The sequence below is a fragment of the Pezoporus wallicus genome, unplaced genomic scaffold (genome assembly GCF_028554395.1).
Source record: "Pezoporus wallicus isolate ANWC-B61680 ecotype Strahan unplaced genomic scaffold, APGP_CSIRO_Pwel_v1 scaffold_3294, whole genome shotgun sequence".
NCBI lineage: Eukaryota > Metazoa > Chordata > Aves > Psittaciformes > Psittacidae > Pezoporus > Pezoporus wallicus.
Genome location: NW_026635478.1, coordinates 3,620,542 through 3,646,956, shown reverse-complemented (window position 1 = coordinate 3,646,956; position 26,415 = coordinate 3,620,542). Strand labels below are relative to the sequence as shown.

The 26,415-nt window shown below is 40.3% G+C and overlaps 1 protein-coding gene across 4 annotated transcripts in view; it reads right to left on the bottom strand.

Annotated features, from left to right (window-relative positions):
• Positions 1–25,873, bottom strand: part of CNOT4 (CCR4-NOT transcription complex subunit 4) — an 85,439-nt gene extending 59,566 nt beyond the window's left edge. For all 4 annotated transcript variants that reach the window (XM_057425640.1, XM_057425659.1, XM_057425650.1 and 1 more), the window contains exon 1: positions 25,477–25,873. The gene's annotated coding sequence lies outside the window, so the exon portion shown is untranslated. The remainder of the gene's footprint in view (positions 1–25,476) is intronic.
• Between the last annotated feature and the right edge of the window lie 542 nt (positions 25,874–26,415).

Below are 26,415 nucleotides of genomic sequence, written 5' to 3'. Positions count from 1 at the left end.
ACTTAAAACAGGGGAAGTTTAGATTGGATATAAGGAGGAAGTTCTTTACTGTGAGGGTGGTGAGGCACTGGAATGGGTTGCCCAGGGAAGTTGTAAATGCTCCATCCCTGGCAGTGTTCAAGGCTGGGTTGGACAGAGCCTTGGCTGATATGGTTTAGTGTGAGGTGTCCCTGCCCATGGCAGGGAGGCTGGAACTTGATGATCTTAAGGTCCTTTCCAACCTTAACTGTTCTATGATTCTATAAGTAGGGGGGATTGAACACTGTATCTGCCTTGTCTCAGGCCAAGAGGCGCCCCCCCCCAAACAGTTCTTAATTCCACAAACTGCTTCAGATGCTTTTCTTTAACAGAAAGAGTATAAGTGAGTATGAGGTAACCCTTTTTCTGTGTTACCAGCACATGAATAAAATCAAGAATGATTCATTCTGAAGCTTAATAACACAGCTGAATATACTTCAGAGCTAGGGAATGGGAGATCCAGCTAAATGTTAGCAACAACCCTTCACTTCCATCCTTGAAATTAGGAAAGCATAAAACTAAGACACCAGAATATCTGAGAGAGAACACATTTTACGTAATTCTCAAAGCTCTTTACATAGGTGTTTATGTTTAAAACAGCCTTCATAAAAATGGATGATAAATTAAATAGTGATTTGTTTTCTCCCCACCTTCTCAATTAAGGTGTATTTATTCTAGTCTTCAACTCCTGCAGTTGTTCAACATTTCCAAAAAACCCCAAAAGAATAACTTGACCTTCAAGTATTACGGAGCGACAGGCCTATTATACACTTTTCAAGTAATTTTAAAAACAAACATGAACATAATACCAGCCTAATTATTGTTTTCTTAGCAACAATGGTATTAGGTCTTCTAGGTTCTTCCACAATCCATAAAAGAATAAAGACTTTTGAGTTGGACTGGAGGGGAGAGAAGCACCAAAATAAGCCTGAGATATCTGCACAGAGAACGCCTTATACAGCTCATCTATAGGTTCTGGATGAGCAGCAATTCCAGCCCGAGTGCTTCTGCTAATCGAGTGATAATGCAAAGCATTGAGTTCAGAAGAACAGAAATGCTTTGTCAAAGTCCACACGCTCCTCAGTGCTCACAACTCTATCTTGAATCTCACTGCCAGCTGATGCCAGAGATTAGAGGACTGGCATGAAGCATGCAGCATGACACACTGATTTACAAATCAACAGCCACATACAGCACTAGACTGAACATGCCTGCTTATTGTTGTTCAAGTAAAACACAAGCTACTACTTTATCCCTTCCCTGCTCAGAAACTGTGAAGCACCTATGTTAATGCCTCCCCTTGGTTCTAGTAGTAGCTTGTACTTTAAGTCTAACCTTATGGGGGAAAAAAAAAAAAAACAAAAACGACACAGTAATTCCTGATCTTCATTTCACTCTGGAATTATGTGGATGCTTTATAAAAGTCTCACATCATCGTCTGATTTTCCTGGTTGTAGCTTTATTCCCAACAATTCTAAGTGTCCTACCAGATGCCATGAAGCAATGAAGCCTTCACAGGACTTATTTAAATTGAACTGTGATAACTGAAATAGTCTGAATGGTACAGATTCAGTATCAGCAGGAAGCATGCCTACCTCCTGAAAGTTTATATAGTTCTCAAAAGACAAACAAACAAAACAAACAAAATAAAAAACAAAAAACCCCCACCTAGTAAGGGAAAAGCAGCCCACTGTGTATTTAAGAGAGTCAGAAAATGATAGAGAGAATTCCAGAGGTACCTCTTCTCCAGAGCTGAAACTGCTTCCTTGGAAAGCTAGCAGAAACCACACTTTACCTCTCCCTTCTTGAAACAGAAGTTTCCACACCAAGGTCGGCCCTATAAGCAGGGCCCCCAGCAGTGGCTACTAAACTAGACTTCGCTTTAACTAAAGACAACAGCAACAGAGTAAGAAAGAAATGATTACATGATCAAAACCCAACTGCTGATCACCACACAAGACATTCTTGTAAAGGTCAGGATGGAACAGAGACAGTAAAAGTTAAAATTTAAAACTTATAAATCACTTTGTATTTCTGGACCCAGGGATGCATTGTAGGAGCAGTAGCACAGCCGCTGCCATACCTCTATAGCAGAGATTGCAGGGAAAACTGCTGGAGCAGTAACAGCTTGCAACAGAGTTTGTGGTTTATCAGCTTTTCTTGCACTATACCATTTAAAATACTCCCACATCTGAATCAAGTACTTTGCCTTTTAATGTCTCTGGTTGCATATGGTCAAATCAAGATGAAGAGCCTTTTTTCTTTTTTTTTTTAAATAAGGTATCTCAGCAGTAGTTTTTCTTCATGTACATCACATTTTTTGAATATGCTGTGGTCTAGAGGTCACTTGTACAGAGAGCAGACGCAATGCAGACAACTGCAATACATGACAACATGAATTTCCAGGTGCAGGTCTGATGTGAAAATAAGCCACTACATTTTGTCATTTCTTGAAATGGAGCTTGGAGCAGAGGAGCTGGTGGGAATCAAACAAATCCCCTGGTTTTAAGTGTTCCTGACTCAACACAGGAAGAACACAGCCAGAGTTTTCTTTAGGAGCATCAAGCCAAAGTTTATGAAGTTACATTTTCAAGAAAAAAACACAGTTTAGGAAAGACAGCGACAACCAGCAGTCACGGAATGCTGACACATGAATTGCCATTCCCAGTCAAATATTACAAAAATCTTGAATATATTAAGCACTAGTCTAGAACTAGGATTTCCTGCCTCCATTTATAAGAATTGTAAAAGCCCCAATGTGTTAAAATACACAGCCTTAAAAACTGGCAAAAAGAGTTTTCCCCTCAATACCTGCACATTTGTTATATGACAACTTCCGTCAATACAAGCTTTACTTGCTACAAATGAGAAGTTCAGATTTATAAAAATAAAGTGTCATTAATGCTCGATCAGACAATTTTTAACCAAGTTTCAGTGGGATACAGGATCTCTTCAACATTTTATACAAAAGAGCTATACATTCCAAAGCATATTTCTTTTTAAAGCTATTTTGTCTAAGAAGTTGACTGGGCTTATGTCTACAAGATTAGTTTAGAAGTTATCTGCAGGTTTACTTTTAGAGAGTCTGGTCAGTCATACACATTGATCAAGCAGCTGGGGAGGAGCACAGTTCCTGCCTACTGAGCCCGTACTTCAAAACTTCTGCTCACGAGTTTACAGAGTTGCTCTATAACAGGTAGCTGCAGTACCAGATTTTTAAGAATGGGAATTGATAACAAAAATATTTTTAAAGGGACTTAGCATACTTGTCCTTTACTGGAAGGAAATGTTTTGCTAAGAAAAGCATTAGGATATTTCACTGAAAATAAGTAGATTGAATTTCTTTGCCTCACCTCCCACTGGGGTTACAGAATCAGAGGTACATTGATATAATGTGCCATACCAAAAGTAACGGCTTCCAGCCAGATATTAACCATCCAAAGGAGGATCCATTCATAAATACAAACACATCAGATTCTCCAGGTGTGAACAAATACTGCAAAGCCTGTAACTTTAAAGATTTAGCCCATAATGATATACAATGACCACACTAGTTAGAGCCAGAGTTAGCATGCAGTGAAAGCATGTCCATGGAGAGACAGTTATATCCCTTTCCCCCATTCCCCAAATAATTTTTGAGGAAACTCTCAGATCATGAGGACTAGAACCATCTTGTTTTCTCCTTAAATTTCAAAAAGACTTTCAATAGGGCTCTGCTGAGCTCTAAAAACTAAGGTGTCATCAAGAAGCATCTATCCTCTCACAGATCATAGAAACATAGCAGGTAGATTTAGGTAAGATATTAGGAAGAAATTCTTCTCTACGAGGGTGGTAAGACATTGGAACAGGCTGCACAAAGAAGCTGTGAGTGCCCCAATCCTGGCAGTGTTCAAGGCCAGGTTGGAGAGAGCTTTGAGCAACCTGGTCCAGCAGAAGGTGTTCCTACCCATAGCAGAGGGTTGCGACTTTATCATCTTTAAGGTTCCTTCCAGCCCAAACCATTCTATGCTTCTATGTTGAGATGTTAAGAATAGATTTTAAAAATTTGGAAACCAAGAAAAAAGGGAAGTCAACTATGGTAGCTCCACGCAATTCTCTAGTATCACAGACATAAGCCATTCTACTTATTCGTGCTCCCAAAAAGAAAGTGAGGATGAAGTGGATAAAAATTACTACACCAAAGGACTTGCCATTTAAGACTGGCACAAAAATCTAAATCTCATGAGACTAAAGAGAAATAAAATAGTACGAAATATATTGTTTCTAAACACCAAATGATGCAAGCCAGGAAAAAATGACTTCTAAGTGAGCACAGTGATGCCCCAATATATCTAGCAATCTTAAACATCTGAGCCATTGTAAGTATCTCCTGATACATCAGTTCAGTAATTAGCCAAACTAAACGCAAACTACATTAGGAGGAAAAGCACCAAAACCCATCACTGCAGAAGCCTACAATGCATGTGCATCCTGTACCCAGAACAGCTCTGTTTCCCTCTTCCACATGGAGAAAGAACTAGCAAGTACAGAAGGAATAACAAGACTTACCAAATGTATCATAAGGAACAAAACTAACCCACTGGGAAAAAGGTACTGTGGGTACACAAGAATGGAAGAAACAAAGAATATGAACATAATCACTCTTTTATATATGTTACATTATTTATTTACATATATATATATACACACACATACAAAAATAAATACTGTGCTAGGTCAAACTGTGCAACTCCTTGCTATCTAAAGTTGCAGAGGACAGAATTTAAACACCTTAAAAATTATCAGCCAAGTTGACCAGGGTGGAAGACACAGTGTAAAGTGAGTAGCTCAAACACCACTAAGCAGAAAATACACTGCCAAGGAAGTGGCTTCATTAGAAGCCCTCAAGCTGGTTATCAGCAGTTAGCCAGGCAACAGATACCTACACCAAGAAATGTCACAGCTCTTTGCAGAAGTATATCAAGAAGTTATGTTGAACTGTTGAAAAATATTCCCACTTTTGATCAACAAAAGCTGTCAGCAGCTAATTTAATGTTACAAATCTGCATCTGCATAGACTGCATGAGAAGAATCACAGCTGCACCACTCTGATTTTCACACCATTGGTACTACCCAAAGTTCCCAGAACTCACTGCTGTGTAGTGACACTGTCAATTACAAGCCTTTTAAAAGCGCAATGAGCAAATCTATGGTGAAAATCATTTCTGTGTCCACCATAACAGATATTATGATGGAGAAATATTTAATCATAGCACTGAGATACTGTCCATAAGGCTTTTCTAGACTCTCACAAGTGATAAAAATTAGAGGAAGAAAACTGGGAGTACAAAGCTGCTTCTGTAGCATTATTTGAACAGTACTACACAAAAACTATAACCCAGCTCCAAAGCTTCAGCATTCACACAAGAGACTAACTTACCTACTGCTAATATTACTTGGAGCAAGCTGTTTGCAACCATACTATTTTTTTTTTTTGCTTACTTGATATTATAAACAAAGCTGTTTCTTGACACAGCAATCTCTCAAATAACCACATCCAGCAGCTCAGACCTCCTAAAGTACTACAACTTAATATGTAATCTGCATACAGCAATCTGCAGCAACAACTGAAATCTTAACCATCTGAAGAAAAAAACAGCGAAACATGTAGGGTCAGTAAATTTCATGGCCTTATATTGTCTGGTTAGAAGGACTCTATTCCACAGTTTTTCACACTGATCCTGTTCCTTCTCATTAGCAAATGGCTTTCAATAGCCGAGAGTACAGTTTTGATCTAAAGAAAGACTGAAGTAAATCCTGAAAAACAGTAGCATCAAAATACACAAGAGCTCATAGCAGTACCTGTAACTCTGTGCATCTATGTGGGAAATGAAAAGGGACAACCAAGGGAGGCTACATAAACCCAGTCTGAGCAGCCTCCACAAGGGTCCCTGTTTATTACCTCATAGCAAGCCTTAACACATCAAGACTCCCACTAGGTGGAGAAAGATCATCCTCAAACATTTTCTGCTTGTATCCTCTTAGCTGGACAATATAATGAGTTCAAATCCACACATTTTCACTTTGCCTTGGATAAGGTTTCTGGGAAGGAAATCAGTTAATCCTGTATCTGCCCAGATTAAAAGTTCAAACCCACTTCTGCCAATAATTTAGGGCTGGACTTCACAGTAATGCTATACTTAAACTGAAGTGAATCACAGCCAAGTATCTCAGTGATGCCTATGGTTAACTGCTAGAATAAGCTTGTCTTCACTGTATTCTGTCCTCATAGGTGGGTAGAAGAGAAGAACCAGGCTGCCACGGATTAAATTACACTACCCAGACCTTTAGGAACCAAGGCACAGGGAAGACTCCACAATGGACCAAAAAGCCACAGTACATCCTCCAACCTCCATCAGTAGGCATAAAAAGTCATTATGTTCAGACTGAGCAGGTCCAGGGAAAACCCTTTTTTCCTCAGCAAGCGCAAGCACCCAGAGAGATCGGTATCACAATAAAGACACATGAAGAAATTCTTCATTTCTTCTGGTAATGATCACACGCATAACAGTAACAACCAGGAGCTAGAAGTAAGTCTCCAGAATGACATCAATGCAGCCAGCACACAAGCATCTGATCATTTTTACAAACCTAGTCAAATCACAGGAATTTGAGAAAAGCCTAAATCAGTTCCTTAGGAAGAAAAACCACCAATCACAGACCAGAACCATGACTAAGAACTAATTTAATGTGTTTCAAAACTTTTCATTTACAAGAAAATCTTGCAGAAAACTATCACAGAATTTCTCCAACACGGGAAGTCACTACACAAGAATTTTGGTTTAATATTTAAGAAGCTGCAGTTAGCCCCACCAGCTAAATGGCATCTTGCATCAAGGTGAGGTCTTTTCCTTGCCTTCCCACAATGCACACATACTGTGAAATAGCAACATTAAACCTTGCAAGTCAGGCAATCCTCAACTGTAGGCTGTTCGTACAGTTTGTTTTACAGAAGAATCACTTGCTTCTAAACAAGGTTCATTGTGCTCAACCACTGCATTAGACATAAAGCAGGCATCATACACTATGTCTACACAGCCTGTCTTGCAGAAGGGGAATTCAGAGGGCTGGTGTTAACAAGACTGCAATGACTAGTTAACACCCAATCTCACATGAAAACACCATGGGTTCTCCCCAAGATAGAACTAAGGTTTCAAGAGAAAAGGAGGAAAAATCTGTGCCTGTAATGAGAACATATTGTCTGTGGTCACTGAATGACTAGGCTGCTGTTGAAGCTACTAATGTTTGAAACTACATTAGAAATCTCAGACCAATGTCAGGTGCCACAGCCCTTATATCCAAAGTCAACTCTCAGAGTACACTAGCAAGAATGTTCCATTCCTCGAAATTTTGTAACTCATCCCTTAATTGTATTAGAGTGACACAAACAGACTTAAGAGGATGAATGTTTAAATCTCAGTAAAATCTGAGTGCACTTGTAAAATATTTCTTACCTTTCTATAAATTAAGCTGAATGAGTTAAGTCTTGCGGCCTTCCCTAAAAGTTAAGGTCCCTGCATTTGCAAAGGTAGCTTACTGCATTAAGGTTTCACACCATTCAAGCTAGGATGATTAAAGATTGTGGAAGCATCAAAACACCAAGTAGGGAAAACAAAAACAAAACAAACAAACAAAAAACAAACAAAACAAAATAAAAACAAAACACACAAACAAAAAACCTAGTATACCATCCTGACTTCTCTGAAAAGCTATAGCTCTCTCTGAAGAGAGCTCTCTCTCTGCCTTGATTATCACCTCCCTTTCTCACTCTCTGGGAAGAAGCATAAGCTGTCTTCTACTAGTCACAGCGCAAGGGTTTTTTATTTGGGGCCAGAGATGTTAATGTCACAAATTAGGAAACAATTTTTTTACTGCACCCTTACATTCTCTTCAAGTTTCTCCACTCTCAGAGACAACTAAAGTGCTTTGTTTATTGTGATGTGTTCCAGTGCCAGACCCTTCACGGCCAGCACAGTGATAATCACCAAGGTCCTAAGTACAAAACAGTGCCAGAAGCATCATGGCCCTCTCTTGATAAAAAGTCAGGAACAGAGATTCAAAAGAAGTCTCAAAGTAGTAGGTCTAAAAGACTAAATGCAGAAAGAACATCTTAGTTTCTTAATATGGCAATCCAGCATAGGCCTTTGAGTAGAACAGTCCTTTCCCTTTCAAAACACTGGCTCAGGGAGGCTCTCCTAGCATTCCTTCCAGAGAAGCTGAACCCATACAGAAATGTATCAAAGCAGGCCATCAAGAAGTAAAATTACAAGGTGCAGGGATTTATTATTAAAAAAGTATCATGTATTTTATTCTGGAAGTCATTAGCACCTAACAGCAAACTGAATAAGCAAAATATTCCAAACAAGCCTCACATTAAAAGAGGCATATCTATCGCACACATATGAACTGTAACCAAATTCAGGTGAGAGAACCAAGAGGCAACTGCACCCCTACTTCTCCTTATTCTTTTAGTGGCCCGAGCCAAGTACAGCAGCTCCTTGGACAGAGCTGTTCAACATATCCAGACTTGCATACGAGACACCTGATACCAGAATCCAGCAAGCATCAGAACATAATTTCCCCCTGCAATGATCAAGTATTTAAGATGTGTTGTTATTGACTCTTGCCCTTCGGTTTTCAAAGTGCAACCATTTATGACTATCTTCTGACAGCATCATTCTTTTTTTATTAGGACTTTCCACTTCATATACTTTGTGATATTTGAGTCGTGGACATAACTATAGTGTTACTCACACGTATTCTAAAACTGATTCTCAAAAAACCTGACACCTCTAGTTTAGAGAGAAATCACTCAAATCCAACTGTACACACGAAAATGGCTAAATACATGGCTATTCTAAATAGCCACATACCCCCACTAATAAAGGTAACTGTAATATTAATATGCAAGTAAAGCTGAATCAGTTCAGCAGCTGCATTCAACAATAATAATAATTCTAGGGTCTTGGCATCAGGAGGTCATGTAATGAATCAGAGTGAAATACAAATGAGTGCTCTCTACATTTATGCTACTGTGTGTATTAACTACAGGACAGACCAGCACTAGCTGGAATCCAATGTCATATATTTGGGAGAACAGTTGAGGACAAAGCTTACTTTGATGAGAAAAAGAATCTTCCAAAATTAGCCTTAAAACCACAGCAGTTCCATCTGAAATGTGTGTACAGAAATAAAACAATGGGTCATATTGCACTGCTACTTTTGCGTGGGCTTGTGCATGATTACAAACCTATAATAGAAACTTTACAGTGTGGTTTAGTCTTCATATGCAAGGTGTTGAATAGTAATTAAGTGTTTTAAAGAGCAACCAGAAAACCCCTGTTAGTGTTCCTACATAAGAGTGGAGTGGTTTTGCTGCCTCTAATAGAAATGTCCACTTTCAAAATAATGCTAAGTCACCACACTTACTCCCTGGGTCTAAAAAAAAAAAAAAATCTCAAGATTTATCTGGTAAACAGCATAATTAGAGAAGCATCTTTCCTGGAGACTTGGAGAGGGAGTAGCGTATCATATTATTCAGGGACATGGCACCCAGGTTATCTGCTTCCCAACAAGCACTGTACCCACCTCACAGGGAATGGGCTACACATTCCAAGCTCTTTCAATCCCCATCTGCACAAGGGTCAGAGCCACACAGCAGCGTACAGACAGAACATACAGTAAATACCTTTGCTATTCTGACTCAACAGACAAAAGAGAAGATTTTATCTGCTTTGTAAGAAGGGACATTTGTCTTCATAAAGCAGGTTAGTGTTTTTTGTTAGCTTCTGTAATAGAGAAGGCTTGCGATCAGTAATGTGCATCAGATAGGCAAATCGTTATCAAGAGTTTTAGTTCATAACATAACGGACGTAGGAAAGCACAGGTAGTTCAGATTGCCCATAAGGCATTAACAGAAATAGCTAAAAATTAATAGTTAGGGTGAACAAATGGCACATTTGGTTTTGTGGGTCACTACCCGCACACACACACCCCCTTGTTTTTCTTCCATTCTGCTTACTAAAACTTCGTTACCTATGCACTGTCACTGTTCCCAAATTTACGCTACAACATCAGTCGGATAAATTCCCTGCTCTCATACAAACAACAAAACTTTGGAAAAGGATGAAGTATTCCTGCTGCTGCTGGAACGTCAGCAACTCAATTCCCAGACCCTCTGGAAGGAAATGCTCATTGGGTGGAGTAAGTACTGCAGAGAAGAAATCCAAAGTCAGAATAACAGAAAAGAAACATCCTCTCCCAGGAGGAAGAAAGCCTGACGTGTTTTCCGCTGCCCCGTTCCATAGGGTTAGAGAGTACAGCAGCTGCCAGGTTAGCTGCCTTCTCTGCAAGGCAAGAGCTCCAAACTGACCACATGCAAAATCCACATTGTTTCTCCTCCCCTGCACCTTTCAATTCATGTTGGTTTTATAACTTTCATATGAAACAGTTTCCATGAAAACTGTTCTAAATACTTTTAAAGGGACATTTATAGCCACAGGGGCTTTTAATTCCCCGACACACACAGCTACGCATAAGACTAAGAATGCTAGAGCACATAGAATATTCTCCCCAGACTAGCATTCAAAGACAGCATACAAAACAGTGTAAAATATCACTATTTAAGTGATATTTAAGCAGAATTAAGGTTTGTGACATGAAGTCACAAGTCCTTTGTTATACCTGAACACAGAGGTGTTGATATCAAAGACAAAGCATGTGCCCACAGCAGCTTTTCTTACACAGCAGGACATAGATCAAGAACAACCACAAAAGAAGATTAGAGTGAACATGAAGGGAAAGCAAACTCGTCTTCCTGCTAGCACTGGACACCTCTGCGGAGTCCTGAGGCTGCCAGTGATGAAAAAGCCACACACATCCTTGTGCCTCACATACACTCCTGCATTCATCCCACTCCAAAGCAGCCACAAGGTTTGTAGGCTGAGATTGTATCTTTTATTAGACCAACACATATAACAAACTGGCATACTGGTTTAACACAAGATACTATCTCTGCAGCCAAGAAGATACTACCTCTGCATCCCCCCACAGGGGGGACAGGATGATAAAATCTGACACTTCCAAAATTCAGTAATTATTGATTGATGTAAGTTATAAATAAGCTCTTCAGTATACTCAGCAATCAATCCCACATTCTGGTGTTCCAAACTTTCACCAGAATTAGAGAAGTTTGTGAAATTAATATAAAAATTGTCCTCATGGTATGCATAAGTATTAAAATTAATGGTCATTTCCCTTGCTTTCTCAGTGACCAGCAAGAGAATAAGTGTAGTCATTTTGAAAGTAAATTGACTAAGATAACTATGGCATAACAGAGGAAACCAATAGCTACACCTGGGGGGCAGGAGGGGTAGAAGAGGTCTTTAAGGTACTCTTAGAACAAAACACATCATAAGTTACCTACTATCCGAGTCTTTTCAGACAAGTAGGAGAAAAAGAAAGCATTTAGCATACTGTATCTGAGCAGTAAAATAAGAATCTTGCATCAGTTTGAAAGGGATCAAAAAAAAATCCCCAAACTATCTATTATAAGTCATCACATGGTATCCATAACAGGCAGCATTATGGTTGCTGAACATTCCAACTTTAGGATTTGCTTCCTATTTAAAGGCGTTTACAAGTCTTGCATTTAGTCTTTTCTCACAGTTCAGCACAAATTTGGGTTGTAGGTGGCAAAATCCATTACACAGGTATGTAAATAATGCCGAATATTTAGGTGAAGCTACAGTCATGTATTGCTAGAATTTGTTATCATACCACACTTTCCACAGAAAAAAAATAAATAAAAAAAAAATCTGACATGCTTGAACTGAAGAATGCTTGGGAATTTACTACTCTCCACAAAACAGACAGGGTCTGTTTCTGCACATTTTTCAACCTTTAAAAGGTATTTTAGCTTCCAGAATGGCTCTCATACTAATTGTCTATAAAAGGACTATGATGCAGAACTGTTTATGGTGTAAGTAGATTTCCTCCTCTAAAACCTTACTCCAGATAAACTTTACACTTGCTTTTCTAGGTGGAGAAAGGCATTATTATTTAAATTTTATTTTCAATTGATCTAGCAACAGCCAAAGTACCAAATGCAATTCATTGATAAATGATATAGAAAGTAAACTGCAACAACTCACAACAAAAAAAAAGATATTGTTCTCTTAAACATTTTGAAGAACAAAAGAAAAAACCTGACACATTTAGGTGAAGAGCCTGTCCATCATCTCTGTTCTTCTTCAAAAACAATGCCAAAATTATGTTGTTTGCAGAACACTCCTTCTCCAGTAGTCACTGAATATTTTAGAACTCTGACCTTTTGGCTGACACTTAGACCTAGTTCAGTGCCAGAGTCCAGGTCTCCAGTACCCACAGTACCTCACTGTACCACACTAACTTACCAGCTGTGGGGAAAAGCCAAAAAAAGTCCTGAAGAATGAGCTACCTTCATATTCCTACATGCCAAATTTAAGGTACACTTTCATTATTTATATTACGCCCGCTGAACTTGTTTGACTGACTAAGAGCTGAAGACTACTACTGGACACACCAAAAGCTCTCTCAAACACACTCACTTTCTTTAGAGCATTCTATAAAGTTATCGGATAGATTACAAACACCTATACTAGGTCATGAATCCCCAATTAATTTTAATTTGAAAGTGCCATTAAACCATCACAAGCCAGTATAAAAGAGTCAAAAGAATAAGAATTACTGATCAGTACCTTGCTTTTAAAGGTACTGAAAACTTAGCGTACTTCAGCTTTCCTCTAACAGCAATATCAACATAAAGGGTTTAAACACACTTTTCTAGTTACCAAAACAAAAATCACAATCTTGAGAAAGAATATGTGCAAAATCTAGAATAACTAGCACAAAAGACACTATCCATAGGTACAGTGCAGAGATGAAGAAAATAAGTTTAGGATGCTAGGACTGGATTTCTTCCACTGCCTGCATTCTCCCAGGGGAGATTGCAGAAGCTGTGAACCACTGTAACAGTGTTCAACATCTAAATTTATCTTTCATTTGTGACTATTCATAATCCTACCACTAGGAAGCTACCTAAAAGTCTTAGCTTAAGCAGACAATTGAGACCAAGTTCTGCCATAAGACAAATTATAGCACAGTTGCAGTTACAAGTTGCAGAAATTATTTTGGATTACCTCCTGTAAAATTGTGCTTTTTAGCCAACAAATGTAAAGTCTGTTTCCCTACTTTTTGCAGACACACAACTACAGGAACAAGCATTTAGTCACATACACTGCTGTCCCCATTCCTGAGCCTTTGAATAGAAGTATCTTGCCCAAAGTAGAAACAAAAAGTAAAACCTTACAGGAAAGCAAGGAAGAAAAACACCCATAAAACCCCACTACACGCACAACCGACCCCAACATCAATACTGAATTGCTTTCATTCCAGCATATTCTCAGACTGAGTACCACTGCAGAAGGGCAATGCCTGCACCTGCAGTACCATGGACAGTGTACAGGAAAGTTGCCACTTTGAAAATTTTACCCAACTTTATTCCTGCTGCTGCAGGAATACAACAAACATCCTCTGACAGTGCAAGAGATTCCGTGATCTTCTGTATTGCACCCATAAGCTTTAGCGTTTATATAGAATCACAGAACAGTTAGGGTTGGAAAGGACCTTAAGATCATCAAGTTCCAACCCCCCTGCCATAGGCAGGGACACCTCACACTAAACCATCTCACACAAGGCTTCATCCAACATAGTCGTGAACACCGCCAGGGATGGGGCATTCACAACCTCCCTGGGCAAACCATTCCAGTGCCTCACCACCCTAACAGGAAAGAACTTCCTCCTCAGATCCAATCTAAACTTCCCCTGTTTAAGTTTTAACCTGTTACCCCTTGTCCTATCACTACACTCCCTAATGCAGAGTCCCTCCCCAGCATCCCTATTGGCCCCCTGCAGATACTGGAAGGCTGCTATGAGGTCTCCAAGAAGCCTTCTCTTCTCCAGGCTGAACAGCCCCAGCTTTCTCAGCCTATCTTCATACAGGAGGTGCTCCAGTCCCCTGATCATCCTCGTGGCCCTTCTCTGGACTTGTTCCAACAGTTTCATGTCCTTTTTATGTTGAGGACACCAGAACTGCACACAATACTCCAGGTGAGTTCTCACAAGAGCAGAGTAAAGGGTCAGGATCACCTTCTTTGACCTGCTGGTCATGCTCCTTTTGATGCAGGCCAGGATACAGTTGGCTTTCTGGGCTGCAAGCGCACACTGCCAGCTCATGTTCATTTTCTCATCGACCAACACCCTCAATTCCTTCTCCACAGGGCTGCTCTGAATCTCTGCCCAACCTGTAGCTGTGCCTGGGATTGCTCCAACCCAGGTGTAGGACCTTGCACTTGGCATGGTTAAACTTCATGAGGCTGGCATCAGCCCACCTCACAAGTGCGTCACGGTCCCTCTGGATGGCATTCCCTCCATCCAGCATATCAACTGATATCAACACACAGCTTGGTGTCATTGGCACACCTTTAAGTTCAAAAGCTTTCTTGCATTTGCACTAAAGGCATATTATCTACATTAAGGCTTTTAATACAGACTCATTACTGATGCTTACTTTCAAGCCCCAACACGGAAAACTTTATAAAGATTTTTTTTGTGTGTGCTACAGAATCACAGAATAATTCCAGTTGGAAAAGATCTCCAGGATTCTCTAGTCAACCTTCTACTCAAAGCAAGGTTAGCAAGATCAGTCTAAATTACTCAAGGCTGTATCCAGCGGGGCATCAAAACATCCAAGGATGGAGACTGACAAACTTTTCACTTGTCCCAGTGACTGTTCCACTCCAAGGTGAAACATACTCACCTTAAATGCAGTTATTTTAATGTATTCCTGCTGTCTCTTGCCTGCCTTCCACACACACTGCTATAAAGATCCTGGCTCAGTACTCTCAATAGCCTGTCCATAGGTACCGCAAGGTTATTATTAGTTCCCTCTGCTTCCCAAAGCCTTCTCTTCTGGAGGATGAAAACTCATTTTCCTAACAACCAGTACAATTTTAGCAAACACTTATCATACACATATGCTAGACTTAGGTCTTCTATTATACTGTTAAGTTTTGATTCAGAGTGTCTTTTGATCTGCATCCCTGCACTTCCGCAGATTCAACTGCAGGAGCTAAGATCTCATACTAAAGCCTGTTCTAGTACAGGCTGAATGAGTTCTACATCGCCTTTCTAGGCTCACTACAGTTCCTCAGCCCTGAAGAGACAGCATCTCCTGTGCAGAAGAGCGGAAGTTTTACAGGCTTATATAAACACACATACACTCGGATACATAGGAGAAAGATGCCCAGAACGGAAGGGCATATACTTAGATCAGAAATATATCTGGAAGGAGAATAACAGTACATTACTAAGGCTGCTGCCTAAATCATTAAGTTGCCATTAAAAAGTGAAAGACATTAACAAAGAAGCCACAAGAACTCCAGCATCTGAAGTACATTTCAGGTAAGGTATAGTGCCTTACTGATAATTACAGCAAAAGTTCCTACATCAGTTTTCCCAATCCTCCATCCAGTCCTGCAAAGTTATTTATCAGCCTAATGGCAAGACACTTCAGGACAGCATCAGCTCTTCAGATAGAGACACGCACACTTTGATGAATCAAGTAACATTAGGAATCACTAACTACTGGAAAATCCATGCCATGACTTGTCAGTCAATGAATCCCAGAGACAAGAGGGGAAGGACTGAAGAAGAGATGTATCCAAAGATTTAATTTAGACCTTGTAGCAGTAATCAAGATGTGTGCCAGCCTTTTTTCCCCTCAGAAAAAAACCTACATTTGAAATATTAGGTGCAAAAAGATTAAGTTTTATTAAAATTTAAAGACTGCCATTGCACAATACAAGTGTGCTGTATTGTGTGTAAATCCACACGGTATAGTGGAACTGTAAAGTTACAATAGAAATCTAATACATTTCTACTTTAAAGGGACATAAGACCTACATGAGGTACTTACACTTAGAATTTTTCAAGAGTGCACAAGCAACTAAAGCATTATCCCTGTAGCTAGTAACTGCAAAGCCTGACAGGAAAAAAAAAAAAAAATGCACGGCTGAAGCATTTCATTTTTCTTGATGTAAACCTGGAAGGTAAAGTTGATTGCAAATACCGCACACATCCTGCGTTCAGATTTGTGGCACTATCAGGAATTAGATGGAAGTTGGGCTTCTGGTTTATTTCTTGTTTTATGCTGAAAAAGGCAAATGCTGAACCTTCTCTAAAATCTGGAATTTTGTAACATAATTCAAGACAATAAAAGTATCTCTTTTAGCAATTTATATTTTTAACAGAAAACTGCTGGATAAACCACAAAGTATATCTAATTAAAATGCACTACCAGATAAATCCTACAATCTACCACTTCTATCGGCTGAAGAAAAACACTGACTTAAAGTTCAGTGCAAGTACAGAAAATAAGAATACTGTGCTTAGGACATCATCTGCTTGTGACAGAGAAGAACAGGATGCTGCTTCAAGAAGATTCACAGACATCTGTATCACCAGAAAATAGTACAAATGTCTATCATGTCACAGCCACATTCAATCACACTATGGGATCACTGTTGGCTTCTAAAGAGAATACTTAAGATTTTTACTTTGGAGTGGGGGGGGACACCACCAACCAGAGAGAAACACCACCCCATAAATGTAGAACTGGAAAACAAAATAGCAGAACACAATCTCTCTCGCATGCGTACTTTTTTTCCTGAAGACACTGCTGGGAAAAAAAGGAGAAATATTAGGAATCACGGGGTGAAATTCAATTCTGAAGTAGTCACTCCATTCCCAACCTTTCTACTACTTCAGCATACAGTGTAGTTTTCTATAAAATATACCTCTGATAAGGCAGAAGATTACACTTAATTCTGCATTGTTTAGCCATTAAGATCATAATCATTAAAAAAATCAGTACAAAGCAGAGCTAAGAATTACAAGCCTAAATATTTTACGCAACAACTTTCAGAAAGTATTGATTACGGTTCACTTTTATTAGACAAAAAAAGATAAGAAATTCTGAAATCTGCACAAATGAAGATGAATGTGGAAACTACAATCACAAGACTGTCCCAAGGGTAAAAGTTACATTAGAAGGAACTGAAGTCTATTGCCTTGGGGCAGAAATGAGAGATGACCTTAGATTATTCAAAAGTTTATGTTTATTGTAACTAAAAACAGAAGCGTAAGGACTCCAGATAAGAATATTGCATCACTGCTTTCAAATGAAGGTTGTGTCCCGCAATGGGATAAAACACATGAAATTTAAGAACTCACAGATTAAACAAGAAGATATAACCACTTACACATAGTCCAGTCTAAAACTGGTCAAAACATGTTGCAGTATTACAGCAGATATCCATTTTGTATTTACAAAAATGGAGTTTTATTTGAAAAGTAAACCAGAGTTCAAACATTTAACCTAGAAACACTTCAGAGGATGTGAGAATTGATCTATCATTCCCTCCACACACCTGCTAGAAATCCAGAAAAGTAGCTGTTGTATGCAATATTCACTCACACTATAAGTTCCCATTCCAACATATCTTGTACGCAGGCTACAATCTTCTGCTTCTATTTTTCAGGAAAATATATATCTGTTACAAAACAACAAAAGCTGAGAAAGATCAGGACCCATGTTCAGGGACACACCTGTATTCCAGTGGGGAATAGAATGTATGACTACTTGAAGATAACATATATGCTGTCATAAACAAGTTCTAGAGACAGTCACATACAAAACAATTGCCTTACAAGATAAAAGCCAAGAAAAGGAAAGGGAGAACATTATCCTGGGGAAACAGCTTTCCAGGTCATTTTCTAAAAAGGCTGGGCAGAAATGGAAAACTAATTTAGTATTCTAAAAGAAACGATCTAGTAAAATACTCAAAAGCAGAGCATCAGTTTTTAAATTTAAGTAGGATGTGTAGTACTGGCTTTATACAAATTCCTTCTACTGCTACCTCAACTATATGGAGCTGCATTAACTCAGGCAGGTGATGTTATGAAGACATTTGATATGTGCAGAGCGCTGAATTAAATCCCAAACAAATAATGTCACACTATGACAAATATATGCTATAAAAAGCACAGAAATTCAAGTTGACGACAAATGCACTTGCCCAGAATATTCTTTAAATGCTGTGACTTTTCAATACTAACAGGGACAGTTCCAAGTTTCTGTTGATCAAGAGCAGCTGAATACAGGTCCTTTACAGGAGCATAAGCCCACATGAGAGGCAAACTAACCAGAACTCACATGAAATTCAAATAACTGCCTTAAGACAATGAAGAACTGGCTATTAGATTTAAAGTTGCTCTACCTGATGTCAGCTCTGTTTGAGGGGATGCTCTAATATCTGGCTTTATAGCTAGTAAAGAACCCCAACAACCAAATATAAACACCACCACCAAACCAGTGACACCAAATCCTTCTCCTTTCTTGTACTTTCATACACTAGGGTCTTTCCTGATCCTGTAAGTCTCAGAAAAAAAATGGTACTGTCAAAAGATGCTGCACAGTGCCTCTATGGAAGTTACCTTCACCACACTTTCAGAGTTGGCACACACTGGACACAGCAGAAACAGCAGCTGGTTGCTCCTCTCAACCAGCAAGTGGCTTATTTATTAAGCATGGATGACTACAGCAGTGCAAGTGCCAAATGGAACCTGCCTGTCTCACCTTATCCTACCAAATTACATTTGTTTGAAAACAGATTTTGCTTTGACTCTACTCATTAGTTGAATATACATATGTGCAAAGAATTTTAAAAGACTCATGGTAAGTGGTATTAATGATAACTAGAGACAGAATAAGCTTTTTACTTCTAAGAGCCTGTTTTCTGATTTTTCCTGATTTTTTTCTTTAATTATACTCCGTATAACTAAGCTCAAAAAAATAAAAGCCTCCTTAGAAAGATGGCTGCATGGAGTTCTCTTTTTGATCCCCAAACTCAAAAGCAGTTAACTGGTTTCCAAAAAAAAGATACTCTTGTCTACAGAACCAATTCTAAGCAGTTTCTGCCTAAGGTATGGTATTCTCTTAACACTGTCAGAAAGTCATATGGTCACACAACGCAGCTGGTTCTTACCAAGTTTCACTGTGCTATGTATTTATATAGTAGTAACCAAAGCAATAGTTCTCATACAAGGTATGACACTGCTCCACCCCCAGGGAATCACGAGCCTCAAGGTTAAATCAGAATGAGACCATGAGCAAAATAATTGAGAAATTAATGGCTCTGAAAGGGCTCAATTAGGGTAGAAAGCCACTACACTAGTGACAACATGAGAACAGACCTACCTTGAAGCATGCTTACACGTATAACTACTATTCAAGACAAAAATGAAATTGCAATCCAGCCAGAAGGTGACACTACCCTTGTGCAGAAGACAGCCTGATGAGTATAAAAGCTGGTATTTCCTTAAACTCTCCAGCTGTTCCTCCATATTTTCAACATACACTAACAGTTAAGAAAACCAGTGATCATCCTTGTTTCAGACTTATCCCCTGATGTTCCAGAACCAGTCTGTCACTAACTCTAAAACCACAATATTAATGTTAAACACATGTTTTATTAAATGAAAGTATTCGCAAAGAAACTTTCAAAGATGGGAAGAAGCTATAATTAATTTATCAAATGTGGTTCCTCACTTACAACTTCCTTGACCCTTAACCTAGGATGAAGTTTCGTAAAACGAAAGCTTACCTTCTTAGGCAAAGGGATTCAACTTACTAAACAACCAACAGAAGTGCATGCAAGCAACTCCTTCAGACAAGCAGCAGTTATATGATAAATGGCAGTAAGATTAAGTCACTAAGACAAATTGGATTAATGCTGCTGGGCCTCTCTCATTCAGACCAGTGCTTTTAACATAACTCCAACAGTTTAGGGGCCCCTACAGTGCACACTGATTGGGAGAAATGCATTCAAATTAACTGTCACTCAAGTTGACCTATAAACACTAATTTTGACCTACCAAGCTCAGGCTTTTCACTGTATGCTCATTTAGGAGATCTCAGAGGACACTATTTTTTTATGAATGAGATACTGAAGACTAATTATAGATTTCATTCAATAATAATAATAAAAAAAAGAAAAAGGAAGAAGTCGTACGTAATGGAGCAGTAGCTATTCAAAGACAGTAGCTTCTATTTTTGCAACATCCAACAGTCCAAGGTAACTTCTACAGATCGTGTAGAAGTTTTAGGTCTTTGACAGGCACAGCTGTAGCTACATATACCTATCATCACTCATTATATTTGGAGAGAAAGAAGAAAAAGATAGGTGAACACTTTCTTCACACATCTAATGATTTGTGTACTTCTTTCCTCATACTATTTTTCTAAATTTCTAGGCTGTATTGCAAAATGGAAACTCTGAACAACAGAGCTATCACATGCTTCCCTCTCTGTGACATCACCTTCATCAAAACTTCTATAACTCCCTCACGTAGGCAGCTCCGAAGCACACATAACTATTACTTACTCCCGCTCTTGCACACAAATTTTGTTCATTTTTTTAAAAAGATGGTATCATTGTAACATGTAATAGGAGATGGGCTTAGAAGTAACAATATTACTCCACCTTCAAGTGCAATATTTCACACTTGCAGTTTAAAATTAACACACACCTATCTTGTGATTAAAAATTAGAAAGATCTTGAGGATCTTGCAATTTAAAATTAACATACATGGTTCAAACAGGATTCACATCAAATCTACATTGGTCATAGAAACTTGAAACCAAAACACAACAGGTAGCCTCCTTTCAAATAAAGATCATCTGTTGAATTCAGTATTGCTGAAACAAATTGCCCAGCTTCTCACTTCTCCACTGCATTAAATTGGGAAACTGGTAGCGAGTCTTCCTATGTAGTGTATTTTGTCCTACAATGAGAGAGATTGCTACCCTTTAAGTCATTACTTCTCTGTATCAAATCTTGCATGGAAGAAACCATTTAAGAACACACATTGGGAAAACTAAATGCACCTTCTGTGAAGCAAGGAACAGATTAGAGCTCAGTAGTCCAAAACAGAAGATTAAGTTGCAGTCCACCACAAACAAGGCCTAAAAATGTGCCAAAGTAAAACCAGGGATGAAACACTGCTTGAAGACCACAGAGAACACTCACTCCCACCACATTTTTAAGTCATTCCTACAAAGCTCCTGAGATTCTGTTCAAAATTTTAAAAATTCATTAGAAGAAATTTAATGTCAAGAAAGGGAAGCGTGCTGTCATTTTCAGTTTCTCTCTATCCACTTCATCTCTTCTGAAAAAAAAAAAACAAAATCACCACCCCAAACTCCTAGTGCTAATAATAAATGCTCACAACCAAATAGAAGATATTGCAATGCTACCTTCCAGCAATCAAGGACTGCTAATCTGTGACAAGCAAAACACCCATAGCCCAGAAGGGACAGTTCAAGGAACCGTGCTGAAGTAGAGGACCCTCAGTCCCATAATCAAGACACTAGAAGTACAGTTACTTTGTATCAGGTATTGCAGTCAAATGGAGCCCATTTCCTATTATGCATCTGTTCTTGAGATAGCTGCAAGACAGAATAAACTGATGCTGGGATCATAGCATGTTGTAAGACCACTCACAGACAGCTGAAGTTTTTCCTTCTTCCCTTGCAAAACAAACAAACAAACAAAAAAACAGAAAAAAAAAACTAGAACCTGATCAAAAGCAGACAGCACTGCTCAGGGCACAAGCCTCAGCCAAGACCCAAGCTCCATTTCCACCAAGTTCAGTAGCACATTTGCTTGATCTCTACATCCACCTTGATTTTTAACTTGGTGACTAAAAAAAAAAAAAAAAACAGAACAAACCCTTATGCTGACCCCAACACGCCTTTCTCCAGTTTGAAAACCAGCAACAGTTGAAATTCCTAATAAAATACAAAACCAATTGATTAATCATTATGAAATTAACACTAACATGTTCGGCTCCAGAATAAAACCACAGTACATAGCTTTCAGGATACACAAAAAGTGATGATGAGGAGAGACACTCTCTCTGCCTGCATTCTCCTGATGGCTTTGGACGCAGGCTTTCTCAATTTGTCAAAGCACTTGCATGAGAGCTTATGAATGTGTTATTTTGTACATATGTGTTTAGGAAACACTTGTAAGCCCCATTAAAATGATAGATTCCTACAAGAAATACCTTGGAGTTGTCATGTTCACAGAAGAGTGAAGGGGAAGGAAAAAAAAGAACCAAACCAAAACCACACACACCACCACCAAAGCTACTTGATCTTAATATTATGTGAAAATCACTAGTTTAAAAAATAATTATTTCCATTAAGCTGGTGTAGCCAGTCTAGTAAGTCAGTCAAAAATATGTATTCTGAATGTTCACTAAATTAGTAGAATCTTTGATACAATTCTTAAGAAAACTATAAGGATTCCCTTTTCAGACTCGCACAAGAAAAACAGCACCTGACAAAACCAAGCACAAAGTTTATGGCATGACATAACAAAACCCATTTTGATACAAACATGCACCTAACTGACCTAAATAGTTTATGCAAAAATACATATATGTTTTTACTTACAGACATTATATTAATATTTCCTGATAGACACTTATACTGCCCTCCCGATTTGCTTACAGGAAGACCCACAAGGTCTGAGCAGCATAAAATCATAGAATAGAATCATAGAATAGTTAGGGTTGGAAAGGACCTCAAGATCATCTAGCTCCAATCCCCCTGCCATGGGCATCTCATGCCATGCCACACTGTTTGCCGCTATACTGCATTTTCCAAGCCTGTCAAGTGTTTACAGTTGCTGAAATGTTAACAAATGTTAACCAGTCTCCTGAAATGAAGAAATTCCTGGACTATTCTCCAAGAACCAGAAGAGGGGGGCACAGACAGATTCACAGATCTCTGACTCCTCACCCTGTTTCTATCCAACAGAAATAGGACAAGGAAGGAAGAAAGTTAAGACAATGGAAAGAAAAGAAAGCATCAACATCTTTAAAGAGCTGAAACACTCAGGACATTAAAGAAAGGTAAGTTATGCAGTCTTTCACATGCACTTACTCAAGTTCTCAGCAATACTACATAGCTGCAAGCAAGGACAAAAGGTGGTTTGTACAACCTGAGACACCATTCACCATGTGGAAGTTGAAGAACTCTTGATCCTAGCAGTCTTGCTGAGCAATTAATTTCCTTCCAACATGTGGTAAGGCCTATAGATCAGCCTCAACAGAACAACAAATTTACTCATCCAATGCCTAAGATGCGATCTACAATCATTCACTTAGCAGTTACCTGTGCTTACAAAACACTGTTTGAAACAATCTCATTCATTTCAGAGTTAAGCAAAATTTTGAGAAATAGTTGTCAGAGTTAAGCCTTCAGGGCCCACACTTAAGATCATGGTCAGTGATTTCAAAACATTTCATTCACAAAGAATATCCTAACTTTCCTGAACAACAGCCATGAAGGATGTCATGTACCTGTTTATAATGAATATTTTTGACTAAACAAAAAAGCCACACACTCGTGTATATTCTCTCATCAGCTTCACTAACCCAAGCATTTTTTTTTAGTGAGAACCGTATAGCTGTGCTTAAACTTTCTGAAGAAAAGGTACCAAGAAATTAATAGAGCACTGTTCCTGATAGGCACTAACCACCTTTTCTCTATAAAGGGACAAACTGCTAGGATCCTCCAAGACTCATCCATTTGAAAAGCTAATTAAGAGGCAACTGAAGACACATGCAAGTTAAAAGCCAAGATGATTTTATCATTGCACTCCCCCTTTCCAAAACAATCCCTTGCCCTAGAATGAACTTTGTTTCAATTCAGGCAAGTTCAACTGCTAAGCATTTCTAAATGCTTGCATGTGTTCGTCTTGCTTATGAAATGGAAACTCTATCACAGAATCCCAAAAGCCTAAGGTGTAACAGATCTTAGATCATGCACTAGGTTGCCACATTATTAGATGCTAAGAAACTAGAAGTATATTTGAGTATTTGTGGGCCATCTGAAACTAATTCACACTCTCAAGACAAACTGCTATTTTATTCTCTGCTCTTCATAAATATGTACTTTATTTTCTTCTTTTTCCTTTTTTTTTTTTAAGGAGCAAAAAGGCCTAGAAGGAATTTTATTCTTCTACATATTTGTATTTTGGTGTGAGCTTCTCTTCTGTTAGTGCCAGTCACCATGTTTACAAGAACATGGAGTCAAAATAAAAGGATGCTGGAGTCAAGGCATTTTAAAGCCAAAACAAAATACACACAAATAAAACACAGCAAGTTAAAAATCTGTACAGGCTCAGTAAACATGTGATTGGCCAACATTAACTTCTAGAACTTTTGGGCAGAAGTAAGCTAACATCTGCAGGCCTTGAGTTTCCACAGCTTTAACTAGCTGATGGGCATTGCTTGCATTAACATATGCTCTAAAGAGAATTGCTTCTCCTATGAACTACATACTTGGTATCAGCATACTGAAACAAATACATAAGCCATGGACAATTAAAGCCTTTCAGGTACAGCAATGAAGCATTTTAAGATCACTATCTAGTATATTTTCCCTCCCCTTTTACTGTACAGATGAAGGCATCAGCAGCTCACTTTCAGACTGGCAGGTAGAGCTGTACGACCGTCGCTGGAAATAGGATGAGAGCCTGAATGCAGCCTTATCATTTGCTTCTGCTAACGCACAAAATGTAAAGAGCTTCTAGGATTTTGCAAGTAGGAGATGGAAAGTTACGTACCGGTTATTTTACTGACACACAAATCTCGGGAGGTTACACGGACTGTCCAAAATAACACCAAATATAAGAAGCTGCCATTTACCATCTGTTTGCCTCTCTCAGTAAAAGAAAAAAAAAGTGCAAATCACAAGAACAAATGGAGCCTGGCTCCGGGGAGAAGGAAGAAGTGGAGAGAGGAAATTTCCACGCAAATCCTAAGTGAATCACGCCGCGATCCCCGCTCTCAGTCGCTCCGGCCTCTCCCGGCACAAGCGAGAGGCTTCGGGGACACCGACCCCCCGCGCCCCCGGCCTGGCCAGGCCCAGCGGCTCCCCGCGCCTCACAGGGAGGAAATAAACACAGCCTCCCCCAGGAAGCTGCATGGAGAGAGCTCCCGGCCCCGGCGGCCCCCGGGGAGGACCCGCCTGCTCGCCCTCCCCACACGGCCCGGTGTCCTCCGCGCACGGCAGCGGACCGGCGCGTCTCCCCCGCAGCCGGAGCTGGCACCGGGGAGTGGGCTGAGGCCTTCGCCGTCCCAGGGAAGCCTCGGCGCTCTCGTAGTCACAGCGGCCCGGCTCCCCCCCCTCGCCTCTCCTTCCCTCCCTCCTTCCTTCCCCAGCCCAGCCTTCAGCTCGCACTCACCCGCCTTCCTCCTCCCTGCCGGGCCCGCGGTGCGTGTGCGTGGCTCTCCCTCACGCTGCCCGGCACGGCGGGGGCGGGCGGGTGGGTGGGTGAGCGTGCGGGAAAGGAGGCGAGGGGAAAGGAGGAGAAGGGTGGGGAGGGAAGGAGAGACGCGGCGAGAAAAGAGAGAAGCGGGGGGGAAGAGAACCGAAGCGACGCTCTCGGGGCGGGACCTGCGGCGGCGACCGGCCGGGCGCTTGGGTGGCTGCTCCAACGACCTTTACGCGAGAGACGAGTAATCTCCGAGCTCGGGGCGCTCTGCTGCCAGCCCGGCCACCATCTTACATTAGGGAGACTTGCCCCGGACGCCGCCTCCCCTTGCGCTTGCGCCGCCGACAGTGGGCGGGCAGCAACAGCCGGAGAGAGCGCGAGCCGCGACAGTAACGACCGCGACGGCGCTCGGCATGACGGAACTTGTAGGCGCCGGCACGGCTTGCGCTGGGGGAGGCGGTGTCTGCTGTGTGCGGTCCCGAGCCGGGGTCCGATCTCCACCCGCCGCCGTCGCCCGGATGCGGCCACTGACTCCAGGCCCTCTCTCCAGGCAGAGCCGCCCCACTGCCCAGCGCGCCGTAAAGCTGCCGCACTTCCAGCCACCTGTTGCTGGCTATTAAACCTCCGCAGGTCAGAAGTACTGGGCTGATTTTTTTGTTATTATGTTCCACTCTCATTGATGCTCCTTTGGGTTCTTTTCCCCCGCCAGCTCGAAGCGATCCCGTCTGCCTTCCCCCACGCCACCCTCAGCCCGTTTTGGCTGTGAGCTATAACGTCCGGGGAGGGAATGTCCTCCTGCAAAGCGGCTGTCAGTCAGCCGGGACAGCTGCCTCGGCGTTTAGCTCAGGGCTGGATTCGGCTCCCACAAAACTCAACACAGGCAGCCGTTTCTCACAGCGCCTCCTTCCC